Source organism: Grammomys surdaster, unplaced genomic scaffold (genome assembly GCF_004785775.1).
Source record: "Grammomys surdaster isolate TR1022 unplaced genomic scaffold, NIH_TR_1.0 129, whole genome shotgun sequence".
Lineage (NCBI taxonomy): Eukaryota > Metazoa > Chordata > Mammalia > Rodentia > Muridae > Grammomys > Grammomys surdaster.
Window position 1 is genome coordinate 18,589,653 of NW_021604587.1, and position 16,865 is coordinate 18,606,517.

At 41.6% G+C, this 16,865-nt stretch overlaps 1 protein-coding gene and 1 long non-coding RNA gene across 2 annotated transcripts in view; both read left to right on the forward strand.

Moving 5' to 3' along the window:
* Positions 1-4,907, forward strand: part of LOC114611444 — a 5,691-nt gene extending 784 nt beyond the window's left edge. Inside the window, exons 2-3 of the long non-coding RNA XR_003709832.1 lie at positions 1,082-1,156; positions 4,795-4,907. This is a non-coding gene — a long non-coding RNA (uncharacterized LOC114611444). The remainder of the gene's footprint in view (positions 1-1,081; positions 1,157-4,794) is intronic.
* LOC114610830 (tyrosine-protein phosphatase non-receptor type substrate 1-like) overlaps positions 1-16,865 on the forward strand; it is a 130,460-nt gene that overhangs the window by 64,762 nt on the left and 48,833 nt on the right. The gene's annotated exons all lie outside the window — the stretch shown is intronic.

A 16,865-nucleotide genomic window follows, 5' to 3' on the forward strand; every position in this document is an offset into this window, starting at 1 on the left:
GGAGGGAGGGAGGGAGGGAGGGAGGGAGAGGGAGGGAGGGAGGGAGGGAGGGAGAGGGAGAGAGAGAGAGAGAGAGAGAGAGAGAGAGAGAGAGAGAGAGAGAGAGAGAGAGAACAAGCTAGAAATGGGGAAATATGGAAATATGGTTTGGGCTTTAGAAATCTCAACTTTCACCCCCAGTGACAAACCTTCTCCAACCAGACCGCATCTTCTGATCCTTTCCAAACAGCTTCACCAAGTAGGGATCAAGCGTTCAAATACATGAGTCTATGGAGACCACTCTCACACAGACCACCATACGCAGGAATCTAGGAATCTAACAAAATTATACATTTCCACTGCTTCCATATTGCATAACTGGAATCCCATATGATTTCACTGTTCTTTGTAACCCTGAGATTCTAAGATTTGCTGAAGCATTGCTTTAAAAATACCAGAAAACATTGTCTATCCTCTTCCTCCTATTCCTAGGAAGCAGATTTTAAAAATCTATTTTGTTTTGTCTTATTTTCTATTTTAACAGATAGATTCATAGAAAAAATCAGTCAAAAACATCGATTTCAGTTCTAAGTGCCATAGAAAATTGTAGGCAGCACAGAGGTCTTATTCACAGATAAGCACTTGGAAAGCCTGAAATGTTAGCATACGGGGTTGTTCCTTCGAGGGAAGGAATGTTGTACCTGTTATCCACCCAAAAGGCTGGAGCGAATGTACAGTCTATCCTGGTGCCATTTGTGCCATGTGGCTGGGGACCACATCAGACCTTTCTCACAAGCTTGTCTATTTTTGTTTTGTTTTGTTTTGTTTTGTTTTGTTTCGGTCAATCTATAGAACCCATCGTTATGAACGTATCACAAGGACTTTATAAAGACTTTTGAGGTAGTCACTTCTGATCTTCATTTAGCTTACTTTATTCCTCAAGAAGATTTATGTAAGCTTTATTGTTAACCCTGGATTGATCTAATTATCACCGAGAAATTTTTCACCAAGTTCTACTGTGCTTAAATATGCTTAAAATAAATCACTTCGGGGTCAGACTCTCAAAGTTTGAACTAACACCGGCTACTGTCATGTTGAACAGAACTTCCCTTTCGCCTCCCACGGATCATCACTCCTCTGGATGTGGAGGTTGCACAGACCACACAATTTGGAGAAGGTAAGAGAATTTTTCTTTGAGTGGGAGTGTAAGGCAGGAGTTCAGCCTTCTCACCCAAGGAGTCTCCACCATAAAAGAGGGTGAAATAACATGGGCTCTTCTCGGTCTTCTGAGCAAAGCATTTTATACAATTATTGAGATGTCTGTTAGCAAAATATTCAGAGCCAAAGCTCTGAAACTTCATATAAGTGACCGTAAAATTCAATCCTTGGTTTCCTGAACAAGGACCCATCGATGTTGCCAATTGGAGACACATAGGGAGCTAATGTGAAAAGAGACCATGAAAAGGGATAAAATCCCTGTCAATTATTTTTCGATCTCAACTGCAGTGATGTGCTGCTTGGATTTCTTCCAGGAGGACCATAAAGAGGAAGATCCTCTGGACACATCTCAGCAAGGGGCTACTGCTCCTACATTTAATGACACTGATTTAGATACTTACGCTGCCTCCCCCTTCAAATGCCCCAAATTTTTATCCAAGTAAAACAATATTCATTCTCATCAATCTGATTCAGAAATTCTGTCTATGCTGCCTCCCTTTCAGAGAAGACGAGGGACATAATCAACCAGAAAATGATTGGAGAGAACCTCTTACCATGCCAGCTCCTCTGATGTCTGTAATTTTAAATCCTCAAGACCCAAATATGTGTCAACATTACCAATTTACTTTTGAGTTTTTAAAGAACTTCAGAAAATATGTTGCTGCCAATGGCATGCACGCTCCATTTACTGATATGATATGGTAATATTCAAGCAGGGATATTGTTACTCCTTGGGACAATAAGCAAGTATGTAAAGCTTCCTTAGCCCCAGGACAATACTTAATGTGGAAAGCAAAATATTATGATGGATGTGTTGAACAGACAGAAAGAAACCACAGCAATAATGTCCCTATTAGTTCAGACATGCTTTGGGGGAGCAGACTAATACAGTAATACTCCAACACAGATGAATGGTTTGGCCCAGTGTTTTTGACCAAGCACACTTTTATTCACTGCAAGCCCAGAGAACTACTCCTGATCATGGAGAAACTGTGGGTCCTCTGGTCATTTTAAAATAGAAGGTCAATGAGCCTTGGCCTGAATTTCCTACTCAAGTTAGGAGAGCACTATACCAGAAAGTAACTCAGGGGGAAGCTGTAGATATCCTGATCAGGCAGCTGGAGTTTGATGGGGCTACCAAAGAGTGTAGAGCTGCCATAGCACCAGCAAAACATGGTGAGCTTTCCACTTGGGCAACAGTCACTCAAGATGCTGGCAGCTCTTCTCACAGCAGCAGCTATTCAAAAAACTTTTCAAAGGGACCTTGCTTTGAATGCAAAAATAAAGGACACTGAAAAATTTAGTGCAAAAAAAAAATCTAGTAATCCAGCCCAGGAAAACACTGGGTTAAGGAACTTCAATCCAAATTTGACAAGAACGGTAATCCCTTTAAACTCCCAAGGGGAAAATCCTCAACTCCAGAATCAAGGGTGAAATTCACTCACTCAAAAATGAACCCGATTCAAAAACAGTATCCAGTTACTCAGGAAGAAAGACAGGGACCAGTGTAAGGGGATTAAATCCCTTAGCTTTATGGACAAGACCTTTATCTGAGGATGGGCATCTTGTGTTGACTTTATACACGGAAAATTATTCCTTTAGAAGCATGCTTGATACTGGGACAGATCGTTCTGTTATTATCAAGAACAACCCCCTCCCCTGGCCAATGCCACAGCTCCTCCCCCACTTTACAAGGTGCTGGAGGCCAAAGGATTCTTTAAAAAGTAGTAATGTCTTAAATTGGACTAAGATTCTTCCTTTAGCACTGTGAAGTCTTATATTGTCCCAGGACTCTCATATTATCTATAGGATATATTACAACAACTGTAAGCCATGGTTACCGTTGCTACAATGACTCATCTGATAATCATAATACAAAAAAGTATAATGCCCATAATCGTGGTCATTGCTCAAGGGGCCATCCACAAGACTTTTAGAAGTACAATGGGTCTTTGATGACCCAGTACGGATTAATCAATGAATCCTTCATGGGAAAAAGTTAAAACAGGCCCAACATCTAGTGCAGGAACAATTACAAGCAGGACATTGAACCTTTAGTTGGTCCCTGGAATTCCCCCACTTTTGTAACTCATAAAAAGGCAAACAATAAATTTCCACTGTTGTATGATCTTAGGGACATACATGTGACTATGAGAGCAGTTGGGGCCCTCCAACAAGTGCTCGCCGTTCCTAAAAGACGACCTTTCCTCTGCTCCTTTATATCCTGATAATAAGGAACGTTTTACATTCTGTTTCTAAGCAATCAACAACCAATGACCCAATATCAGTGAAAAGTTTTACCACAGGGATGAAAATTGCCCTACTATGTGTCAGTACTGTGCACATAAAGCACTTAATCTGGTGTCGATTAAATTTTCCAAGGCATTGGCCATTCAGTCTATGAATGAGTCTCTCCTCTCCTGCTAATCTAATCAATACTTAAACGAGAGCTTAACTTTAGTGTTAGATAAACTAAGAGCAAAATTTAAACAGAGTTCCAGATAAAATAAGAAAGTAATCACTTTACAATTATTTAGGATATAATTATGCAATAACAAATTTGCCATCATCCTCTCTGCTTAGAACACCCCCAAACAATGTTTCCTCAATTAACAGCAACAACTAAGTTGGGGCCATATCAGTTTGGCGGGTCCTTGTGTGCCTGTCAGCACTATGGATCTGGCTCTGCTCTTTAAGTAGCTTTCCAGAGACTCTCAGGCAAACTTTGTAAGAAACCTAACACCAGAAGCAGAGTGAGTTATTAGCTTATTAATTAATGCTGCCACTAAAGTGCAAGCTTGTAGAACTAGTCCCTTATCAATTATGTATCCTTCCTTCCTCATCTTTGCCTACTGGAATTGTCTAACAACAGGGTGATGGTATTACAGAAATTATGTATGTTATAATTATCTGTAACTTCTTACTTACAAGAAAGTATAGACTTAATGGTGGAAGGAGGGGTCTTAAACAGCTTACTGGTAAAGAGACCACAGAAATCACTGTGCCATCAAATAAACGGCAGGGTGATTATTTGTTCCACACTGATAATAATTGGCAGGTAGTGTTAATATGTTACTCAGAATACATAAATAATCATTATCCTAAAGGTTCCCTTTTAAGTTATTTTTGAAGATACTCTTTGAGTATTACCTAAAATCACAACTAATAAATCTCATACAGATCCATTTTAATGCTTTTACTCTTCAAAGGTACAGGAGCTTATGCTTTATGTACAAATTCTGAATTCTACACACACACACACACACACACACACAAACTGTACCCACAGTTTTTGAATTCACCACAGTCACTCAGCTTTTACTGGGTGTTTCTCAGCCATTAAACATAGTAACGAACTCCACATTTGTGCTCAAATGGTTTCTCTTTTAGAAACCACAAGACTTAAAGCCCAAGACCACTACTAATTCTTTTCCACAATTAATTCTTTCCCTTCAGACATCTATATGATAACGAACCTTTTTTTGTAACTCATAATCCCGATCCTTCTAATTTTCCAGGTCTGTTAGCATCCACTAATGCTCAAGCTGATGTGCTGCGGCCTCCTTGCCCCCAGCGCTTTTTTTTTTTTTTTTACAGGCCACTCAAAAATCTCATGAACTTCATCAAAATGCAAAATCATTACAAGGAATTCTCCTTAACTCGTGAACGAGCACAACATACTATTTGAACCTGCCCTTCCTCCTCTTTCACCCCACTGCCCTCTGCTGGCGTAATTAATCCTCAAGGATTAATGCCATTTGGCAAGTATTAGTAATATCTCAGAATTTGGAAGTTTAAAGTATCTTCATGTAACAGTTGATGCTTTTTCTAATAGTGTTGCTGCTTCTGCTCACAAGCGTGCAACCATCTTGGATGCCATCATTCGTTTACTATACCTCTTTCCTTTCCGGGACTCTCATTCCAATCAAACATTGATAATGGCCCTGCTTATACTAGCAAATGCTTTAAGGAATTTTTCAATTTATGGAATAATAATCGTGTTACTGAAATTACTTTAAATCCACAGGGTCAAGCTATTGTGAAACAACACCATCAAATACTTAAATAGCATTTTTAAAAAAGGGGGGTAGTTATACACCCACCTAAATCATTACATACTATGTTACACTTAGCTATGCTTAAACTTTGATTTTTTTCTTTCATTTTAAATGATAATGCTGCTTTTGCTGCCTCAAAACATTTTTCCCTAAAGGAAACACAGCCTAATGTTAAATTTTGTTAAATGAAAATATCTAGATGCTAATCAATGGAAATGATCAATTGTTCTTCTAATATCAGGTGAAGTTATACTTAAGTCTTTCCAGATAATGCATGAAGTCCCAGATGGCTCCTGTTCAGCGCATCTGGCCAGGACAGCATTGGCTTGAGGAGACAGTAAGACTTTAACTCATCAAGTCAAAACCTTAGTAACAGTACAAGGACACAATACTACTGACCCCAAAATGATGATGTCATGTTTACTGCCGGTATTACATGTTATTTCTTAGCTTGTCAGTATAGGATCCAAATGCCTTTTGTCAGGGGTCAGAAAGGCATAGCCCTAATAGGAGACAGTATGATGTTGTTTTGCCATGATAGGGATTGTTTTTATGTTTTTTTATTTCTGTTTTTGATTTTTATTACTAGTACCAGGAGTTATTACAAGAATGCAAGGAGAAATTTCAAAAATGGACTGCATGGTTAGTAAAACTACTAACATTACAGCAAACTATTAGTAGAAATTAGACAAGAAATGGGTGAATTGAGAACCACAATTTTACAAACTAGAGCTAAAACTATATATTATTTGCTGCTCAGTCATAATCTTGGCTGTCAACAATTTCATGGTTTGTGTTGCTCTAATGTGATAGATGTTTTTCATTCTAGTTATGGCCAAATTAATGATCTACATAAAGAGATAAACACAGTCTCTCAAGTGACCTTTGAGTGCCTATCCTGGTTAAGATGGCTTTCCTCTTTCCTTGGTCCTCTACTAAGTATTCTTATAATTCTGTTATGCTTCTTTATAATAGTTAGACTAGTCATGCAGGCAATGTATACAACCTTAGCCTCTACTATAGTCCCAACTTTGTCTTTAAAAAAAATAATGGGGAGATGTTGGAGGCATGGAGGGTCTTGTGCTCCCAGATAAGTACTAGAGGAATGTGAAATGTTGGCACACATGGTTGTTCCTTCAAGGGAAGGAATGCTATACCTGTTATCTGCTCAGAAGGCTGGGGAGGGACAAGCATTCTAGCCTAATAAACTCTGAGCTATGTGTCTGGAGACCACACTGGACTCTTACCCAGGACTTTTCCACAGACTCATTTGTCTCAGACAACCTATAGAACCTATCTTTGTGGAAGATGGTGCATACACTTTACAAAGAGTTTCAGTGTTAGTCACATTCAATCTTTATTTAGCTTACTTAAAGAAACTTATGTACCCGTTGCTGTGCACATGGGACTTAGTTAATTATCAGGAGAAAAGTTTTCACCACATTGTGCTGTACTTGAATATACCTAAAATAAACCAGTCAGGGTCAGACTCCTGACATCGTGCTGAATCCAACTGCCTTCTTGCCTCCCACAGATCGTCACTCTTCGGGCTGTGGAGGTCTCAGAGACTTCCCACACTGAACAACGGGTCTAATGCTGCTCTGAAAGCTTAGTTGCAGCAATTTCATACATGTCTATTCAGGAAGTTCCTGAAGACAATAGAGAGGAGTGAGACCCTCGGGTGGCAGTGATCTGCCCAGCTCTGTCACCTGAGGCTGATGCTCCTGGGTGTGGACTAATTCTCATTAGTCAGAAACCCAATAGACTGGACCAAAGCCTTAAAAAAATGAAAGATCATGACAGCATGCATACGATCGCTAGAAGCTCAAACCAGACTAAAATCCAATATGGAGGAGGGCAGGTGGCCACCCCTACCTGAGGAGCACATGCATTTGATTGTTTCTGAGAGGAGAGTCAGTTTTTTTTTTTAATGGTCTATGACACCGGATGCATCCGCCACACGGTGGGGCAAAGGAGTAGGTGACCAACACAAACTGGACAAACTGGGAAGTGAACATGAAGCTGGATGGACATGGAGGTTGAGAGGACCTGAGGGAAGTTTGGAGAGAGGGATGAATATGCTCAAGATACATGACATCAAACTCTTAAAGGATTAATAAAAACATCATTTTTTAAGAAACGAGTTAAACAGTGGTTTTCAGCTACAAGGATTTCATGAAACATCAGGCTTCACAAAACTGGAAGGAAATGAGACGGATGCTCCTGTCAAGTGATGTGTAGAATTCTGCAAGAGCTCATGGGAGGTGATTCTTTGCTTTGGCGGCAATGGGAAAGGCCTCATGGAGAAGTGGTTGGTATTTGAGCTGGGTCCTTGGAAGGACATGGGGTAGAGTCAATAAAGGAAAGGGGGTCATTTGAGAGACTGTGGCTTGTTAAGGGGCAGATTGGTGGACTCGATGGGTATATGGAAGGATCCTGGGAGACAGGAGGTTGGTTCCGTTTGGAAGAGAATATGCCATATTTTGGCCTACCCCTTTCCATTCAGCTCTGTCTGTCCATACCAGAGCCAATTAATTTAATTAAGTACCCCATCTTAAAGGAGATGAAGCTGTTTAGTGGATGTTAACTCCATTCAGGATGAAGGTCCATCTTGGAAATGGGCACCGGATTTCCAAGGCATCTAATTTGTGAGACTCTAAAGGTGGAGAGAAGTACACAATTTTGTGGACATTCTTTAACAGTGCTCACTCATTACTCACTCTCTCCCTGACTGTACCACCACATCCATTACATATTCCTGTTGGCTTTGTCTGCTCTGGGATTGGAGGCACAGAGTTCTACTGGTTAGGGACCTGAGGCTTAGCCTTGCTTGTGGTCACTCAGAAAAGAAGAAAGAAGAAAAGAAATGAAAAGTGGCCATAGAGTCTACCAGAACCCTGATATGATTTTAAATGCCACAAGGAAAAGCTGTACCCTGTTGAGCACTTGCACAGAGCTGAGCAAGTATCTGCTGCTTCAGCTGTGTGCCCTTGAGTCTTTGATCTTTCCTGAAGGCAGGCCCAGAACCACAACAGAGGCTTTGTGCTCACTCTTTGCTCTGGTTGCGGAATGTTCTCCCTACAAGAACCACATGACTAACTCCCCTATGGCCTTCCTTGACCACATAACATAAACTTTCCCACCATTTTACACCCTGTCAAGTCATTCCCTACTCCCCTCCCTTGCTTTATCTTTTTTTTTTCATGTTGGTGCTTTATATCTCTAGGATCCACATCCATGGATTCAACCAACCTATCATGATAAAAATGACTTTAAAAACAAACCCTCTCATTTGGGAGCTGCTTATGATGCCATGTTCCTGTAATCTGATTACTCCAGAGGCTGAGGTAGGAAGGTCACTAGGAGTACAAGACCAGAGTTCAAGTTCATCCTGGTTACATAGCAAGACCTTGTCTCAAAAACAAACAAACAAACAAACAAACAAACAAGCAAAAGACAAAGCAGCCAGGCATGGTGGTGCATGCCCTTAATTCTAACACTTCAGAGGCAGAGGCTCTGTGAGTTCATAGCCAGCTTTGTCTACAAAGTGAGTTCCAGGACAGTCAGGGCTATTGTACAGAGAAACTGTCTCAAAAAAACAAAAACAACAGCAACAAAAAAATAGAACAAAATGAAATCTTCTATTTTTCTTGTCATTATTCCCTAAGCAGTATAGCAACTACTTATTGTTATTAGGTATTATTATCAATCAGTATAATTAATCTGGAGATGATTTAAAGGAGATTGGAGAGTGTAGATGATACATACAGTAGGCCATTTTACATGAGACTTGCTTTCCCGGGGATTGCTATATTAAGGATCCTAGAACCAGGCCCCTGTGGTTACCAAGGGAGGATTGCACTATTTAGTGTCTATTTCTCTTCTGAGAATTTAAACTTCCAAGGGCAAGGATTTTTGTCTGTTCTGTTCATTGTGGGCTTTACAGCATTCAGAACAGTGTTAGACATGGGTTACAGTTTCATCAACCTTTGCTCAGTGAGTAGAAGAATGGCTGGTGTGGATCTCCTTGAACATATGAGAATAACACCACCCAAAACACCTTCCTAAGAGTTACAGCAAGGGAATGGTGAGGTGGGGCTAGAATTCAGTTCTGCATGGGGTGAAGGCTTTGTTCTCTTCACTTCTCCTCACAAACTTACATCTCTTAGAGATTCTTGGTTACTCCTGGTTTAGTTCCAGGTCCTCCCACTGTTATGGCAGTTCCCATTCATCCAGTTTGTTCACAGCTGAATCGTGGGTGAAATGATCTTCTTACTGTGGAGTGCTCTACTCTGGATCCTGGATTATACGCTGACCACACCCAAACACCAATTTCACCAATTTCCAAAGTGCAAACCAAATGCAAAGAGATCCTTTAATCAGCAAGGCAAAGAGACAAGGTGGCTGAGTCTGAGTCGGGCAGGAATAGCAACAAATAGCTTTACAGGTGTTGATTTTAAGAAGGGGAAAGGGAACTACATTAGAATGAGCTAGGATGTGTTGGCTAAGTTCTGGTTGGGTATTTTAGTTAGGTTAGCAAAATAATGAATTTTGATTGTTGGACCTTGATGTTTTGAAGGTTAGACCTTAGTGATCAGACTCAGGAATAAGTCAGTGGCCAAATAAGGGAATAGACCTTGGAGTCTAGCTTTAGAAAGATAATCTAATGGTTTAACAAAGGGGAAAAGGAGAAAAAGCAATGTTTGCCATGTTTGCAGTACTTGTGTCTGTGCTTGCTATGCTCAAGCCTGCTGCCCTGCGTGCCTCCTCAGTATGTGCAGAAGGGATGGAGGAAAGGGTGAAACATGGGAGGCCAGGAGGGATGGGGTGGAGGAGGGTTCTCCATACCTTTGATGGATTGTGATTGGTTGGATGCCCTGCCCCTCTTGAATACAGATTGCCAGCAAGGAGTCACTAATCCTCTTAGACATGAGAGCTTAGCTCAATCAGCTCATACCCAGGCTATGAGTGGCAGGGCTGGCATTTGAACCCACCTTTCCAGAGCTCACTTGTATGCAAAAAGGACTCCCACTTAACGCTTCCTGGCTCACTCTATCCAAAGGTAGCAGCTGTCTGTCCAGAAGGTCCACTGGCAACCAATTAGGACCTGTGTGTCTCATTCAAGGTCAGAGCTTTTGGGGACAATGTGAAATTCACTTTTAATTCACAACTCCCTTGTTGTATCCATTTATGTAAAAACTTTCATGTTATTTAAGCCCAAACCCCCCTTGGACTTCAATGGAAGCTTTGAATCCGTGTGGAAGGTCAGAAGCATTTCTTTGAAAGTGTGTAGGGACCCGGTAGAAATCATATTAGCATATTCATTATCATCAGGCTTCTTTGAATGTAGCTTTTTAGCCGTTCTCTGAAAGTGATTGGAGAACTATGGCTCTTTTTTGTTCAAACACTCGTGGTCTAAAGTGAGCCTGTGACTGCCTACTGGGTGCTACAGCATACCTTCCAAAAAGCAGTAATGGATCTGTGTTGCATAAGGCAATGGTAAAGTGTCATCCATGAGGAGTCTCCATAGTGACCAAGCCTTGCTGGAGTCTGGAAGATGTACCTCCCTTACTCATTAAGTATGATTTGTGGCAGAACCCAAGACAGTGTCCAATTAATAAAAGATGGCTTCCTATGGACACTGTTCACAGGAGGACCCTAGGTAAGGCAAAGAATCAGGGTTATACCTGTGCTGACCCGTCAATTCTATAATGCAGGTATCCAGTTCTTAGTGATAAGTGGAAGAGGCAGTGCAGTATGAAAGTTTTCAGTGCCCCAGGACACCTTCTATGTACACACAGATATGCCCATACAGAGTACCAAGACAGTAGGTAATATTGGGTCATTCCAGCTGGTGTATCGGTAGCTCAGAACATGGTAAGGTGTAGTTCGGCTCTACATCAGGAAGACAGAGCCAATGGAGCCTGATGGTCAAGGAAATACTGGAGAAGAGATATTGAAGTGAGAGACAAGGAGAACAGGCAGAGACAGCTTCTAGGTACTGAACCTCTCTTCTGGAATCACAGAATTACTGGTCTTTCCTGAAGAGGGATCATGCTTGAGCCATGATCAGGAGTGAGTTTTGGATGGGTAAGTTGTAACATGTCTGTTCCACACAAGTGCAGTTAAGTGGGCAACCGGACATGTGTCATGGCTTAGAGTCACCCCTAATGATGGGGAGGGAGACCATGAAGGGCACCATCTGGAGAGAAGTGTACCAGGGATTGAGCCAGGGTTCTGGTGCCACAAAATGAGGGCAGGCTCTGTCTCGGGGCTTCCTTGCTCGTGACGCTTCCTGGAATCAGGGTGATGTAGGAAATGACCAAGAGAAGTGACACAAGGCTGGAGGCTTAGAAGCAACTTTATTGCATGAATACAACAGGCGTAGGCAACATCAATCCCAAAACGGAGCTTCAGTTCAGTCAAGCAGAGCATTTTATACCACTTCTGTCCCCTTGCCTGCTTCCTCACCCCCACATAGCAACCCAGAGTGACATATTTTGATTGGCTATATTAAGCTTGTTTAGTAGAGTTTGCTAAATTCCTCCATAAGCAGACATTTTCCTTAAGCAGAGCAATTAGCCACAGACCATTTATGGTACAGAGGGGAGAGGTGAGGCACATGGCTGCAGATCAGACACAGTGATACACCACAAGGGTGCCACCCAGCTTGTTGCATGTTTTTCCCATCAGCTTCTTAGACTCTTCTACTATTTTGATGCTCAAATCCCTTTCAGGGTCTATTTTAACTAGGTTTTCTATTACTGTGACTCAACACTATGACCAAAAAAAGGCTTATTTCATCTTACAGCTCTCAGGCTATATTATATTGCTGAGGGAAGTCAGGGCAGGAACCTGGAGGCAGGGGCTGATGCAGAGACCACAGAAGATTGCTGCTTACTGGCTTGCTTCCAGTGGCTTGTTCGGCTTGCTTTCCTAAAGATCCCAGGATCACCAGCTTGGTGTGGCTCCACCCACAATGAGCTGGACCCTCCCACATCAATCACTAATTTAGAAAATGTCCTTCAGGCTTTCCCTTTCTCATTGGAGGCATTTTCTCAGTTGAGATCCCCTCCTTTCAGATGACTCTATCTTGTGTCAAGTTGACATAGGACTAGCTGGCACAAGAGCAAAGAGCATCATCTACTATCTCAGTTGGTATTGAGATACCTTGGAAATATAACTGTACCAGAATACCTGGGCAGGGCTTCTAATTACAGGCAAGCAAGCAAGAGCAAGAGTCTTCAAGTGTTGGAGGAAAGAATTCTTTGGTTTTTATGTCTCAGCGTGTGTGTGTGTGTGTGTGTGTGTGTGTGTGTATGTGTGTGTGTGTATACATCCTTATTCTAAAGCAAGGTTAGCACATGGTTTGTCAGATTCTGTTCTTAGAAGCCCTATAGTTTTACATGTGTCGAAAGATATTATGACTGGCTTAGGGAACTCAGTCGTTAACAGTAAAAATAGATAAAAGAATGTTAAAATTTTTATGTATATAAACATGTACTCATGTGTATTTATATATTTTTTAAAAGTCTTCTAGAGAGAGCAATCAAAAATTATTAGGAGAATGAAAATAAAGTAAAACAAAACAAAAACCCAACATGAACATTTCCTAACTACCACCTGTCTGCGAGGCAACAGAAACCTTTTTTGCCATGTTGGGGCTGTGGCAGCCTGGTCTACAGCAAATATTAGACCAAACATAGACAATGTCAAGGGGTGTAATATATAAGAAAAAAATTTTAAAAAATCTACTTGTTTCTTTTGGTAGTCAAATCGTCAAGTATCTACTATGCACAGCCTAGTTAGCTCCCAGAGTAGCCAGGGCATGATCCTCTGGTCTCACTGGCCTTCCAGCATCAACACTTGGTCACTCCAGATGGTCAGTTTACACGATGTTGACAGATCAGGAACACATTCCCAGTTGCAAGAAGCTGGCTTTATTCTGTTGTGTTGAGCCCAGGAAATCACCTCTGCCACACTCAGTATAGAGGGATGGATTCAAAAGCAAGCAAGCATATCCAATATGGGTCCCACTGAGCTTTCCGCCTAACACGAGGAATTCTGTACTTAGTCTGAGTGGTTAAAGCCGAACTTTATGTTCTTACATGGTTGGATTGGCTTTGTAATTGTGCTTTCACAAAAATGTGTCCAAATGCTACAGCTGAAAAGTATAGTACAACTTTGGCGAACAATACGCAACCTTAAGCATCTATTTTGATTTCCAGAAGTGTTGACCCTGCAGGAAATTTGACTTTCTATTAAATGGCTCTTAAATATTTATTAACAATATGTTTACAAAATTTAACTAATATTTTCAACTTTTTGTTTGTGATATTCACCAGGAATATATTATGATATTATTTATGAATTTTGGAAGTTATCCATTTTGTAAGTAGTCATTGAATAAATCTTCATAAACATGGAGTCATATACCATCTAACTGTAATCATGACTCCTATGACCATGACAAGGGACTCAGAGTGGGGCAAGTGGACCATGCCACAAGACAGAAAAACTGGTAAGGTCGAGTGAGCTCAGACCCCGTGAATCGCAGAATTGAGAATGGTAGGAGTGGGGCCATTCCCTGCCTTCCTCTACCTGCTCTGAAATGCATAACCATGACACTCCACTGAGAGGACCATGGATATCAGTCACATAGCATACAAATCCTGGAGTTCTCCATGCTAATAAGGTATCTAGATAGGCCCTGAGCATTCAGCCAATGAGCTTTCCTTTCTTCCAACAAAAGGAATTCAATCCCTGGTTCACCCTGAGTAAGGTGTATGCATTTACATCTGCCATCAAATAAAACAGTTTGGACAAATGAGGACCATCTCTTCATCACCGTTGCCAGGAGAGGCCTTTGTAGTAAAGAACTGCACCTAAATCTCCTGAAGAAGAGGCCTTCTCTCTCCCAGATTCTCTATACTCTTAGCACTCATTCAGAATCAAGCCAGGCTCTGCCCCTTGCCCTGAGCTCTGCTTTCCCTTTTCTGCCAGCCAAGTGAATGCCTTGAGATGAATCATGGACCTGGGATTCCCATTCCCAAATCCCAGCCATATAGCAGCATTGCCTGGGTACACAAGAGACTGGGAACCACGACAATTGTACCAGACTCTGCTGTTTCTTACTCCAGGAAAAAACCAACTGAGGACCCCCATTACAGACTTTGTCTGCCTCCCCAAGAAGCTTGAGCAGCTTGAGTGTGTGTGTGTGTGTGTGTGTGTGTGTGTGTGTGTGTGTGTGTGTGTATCAGAATGACTTATAGGCTGTGGTCCAGCTAGCCCAACAAAGGCTGTCTCCTGAGGCAAAGTCCAAGAGTCTGGCAGTTATTCACTTCATGAGACTAGATGTCTTAGCTGGTCTTCAGTCAGTGTGGGAATCCTGAAGAAGTAGGTTCCAGCACCAGCAAAGGAAAGCCTCAGCAGCAAGATAGATAAATTTGCCAGCAATGAAGGAAGGTAGGCAAAAGGCAAAAGCTTCCTTCTTGCATGTCCTTTTATATGGACTGCTACCAGAAGATATGGCCCAGATTTAAGTTGGGTCTTCCCACTCCAAATGACCTAAACAACAACAACAACAAAATCCTAACAGGCGTGCCCAGCTGCTTAGGTTTTGGTTGATTCTGGATGTAGTTAACTTGAAAACCCAAAAGAGCCATCACACCGAGTATGACACAAATCTCTTTTTTGTTAGCACCATGACCAGGGTCACCACCACTCCAAGCCATTTTGGCTGATAGCATCCAGCTGATGATGATACTCCTGGAAGGTTATCCATGGTATAATTGATAAACCTTTGTTTATTTATATTTTTTATTTATTGTTGATCACAAAAAATATAGTCTACTTGAATTTTGTAACTATTTGTTTACAGTCTTAAATAAATTTGGAATTCCTCTGGGGACTCCCATAGAATCAACGTAGATATTAAAAGACTTAGATATTCTCCTTTTATCCCTGGAATTAGCTTTGTTAAGAGGAGGAGAATGGAAGGTCAGAGTAAAGGGTACAGCCCATGAGGAATCGTGCAACTCCCACCAGTCTGGTTGTAGGCTTGAGTAAAAAGTTCCATTGTTTATAGAACTACCATATTTTAGCTTGTGAGATGAGCACAGAGTACTTATCACCTGTCCTTTGTTAGCTTGAGACATTCATAGTGTGGGTACAGGCTCCAAGCTTCCCCCATTAGACAAAAGAATCCATGCCTCCGTTGTGTGAGACTTGAGAAGTAGCTTTCCTTCCCTGTTGTTAAGGAGGGGTGTCCTGGTCCAGTAGGGCATTAAACAGGGGTCCAGGGAGATCACCTGAAAGAAAGTGGGAGGCAGGCCGACACAAAGAAGGCAATCTGTCTATAGTCTGATCAAATCGCCATTTTTACTTTTTTACACACAGGTGTTATATACACAAAAAGGCAGGATGTGGGGAAGGGGATGACGCAGGAGTGTAGGTATTCAGGAGGAGTACAGATATCTTCCAGAACAGAGTGTCAGCTAGGTGAAGGTTCAGGGAACAGATCACTATGACTCCACCTATGATTCACTTGTCTTTATCTAAGTTGGTACTATCCACCAAGATTACCTATCTACAAGGTCTGTGTATTCAGCCTGGCAATTTTCCACCAAAGCGGCTTGTTTACAACAGCTTCTAGTCATCTGTTTCAGTGCTTTTTCACAGAGAACCAAGACTTTATGTTTAGCAGGCATGTATGTCAGGCCTATTGCTGATTTTAGGCCTATGGCTGAGTTTAGGCCTTCAGTGTATAAGCAGAGCTGCCCCTGACAGAGAGGGGTTGGTGGCCCTGCCTGTACAGTTGTGAGCAGGAGCAACAGATTCCAGCAAGCCTCGCTTTTCCATGTGTTCTTATTCTGCAACGTCCATCACCTAACATGCAATTGCTACAGTGGGGTCTTGGCCCATCCAAGAGAAGGAGAACTATCTTAGCCAGGGGATGTCCTGACTTGTAAGCATTGTGTATTGTAAAGCCAGTCAATTCTATCAAAGTATTTAATTCTTCATATGGAATTCTTGGTACACTTAGCAAAAGTAAAGCCAAAGTGAAGTCGATCAGCATCACATCCTTTATATAGTAAGGTTTTGTGTGGTTTGTTGTAAGTGCTGGCCCATGGTCTAATCCTGTAGTAATAGGAATTACAAACCTAGGGACCATTTATTTTAGAAGGTGGGCTACCTCATACGAGTAGAAAAGACTTCTATCCAGCCTGAGAAACTGCATAGACAAGCAAGCATTTGTAACCCCTGATTTAGGGAAGTTCTGTAAAGTCAACAGCCAATTTTTTAAATTGGGTTTTTCCAAAATTCTGTATTTGGGAGGGCCCTAAGTCACTGTCATGGGTTACCCTGGCCAAGTCAGGGAGCGTAAAACCGTCAGTCTAATGTAGTTTCCAGAGCTGTCTGGCTGGTGTGAGCTCCCTAATGGATCCATTTAACCAACACAGGGGCAATGGCCTCAGGGATGGCTATCATTTATCTTCAGATGCTCAATAGTCCCTGTTTTCAGTCTTAAACAGCCATTTCTTTTTGTAATTGGGGTCCCATTTACTTAAATAGGCTGGGAATCAATGCGGTTAGTCACAAAGGAAGTTC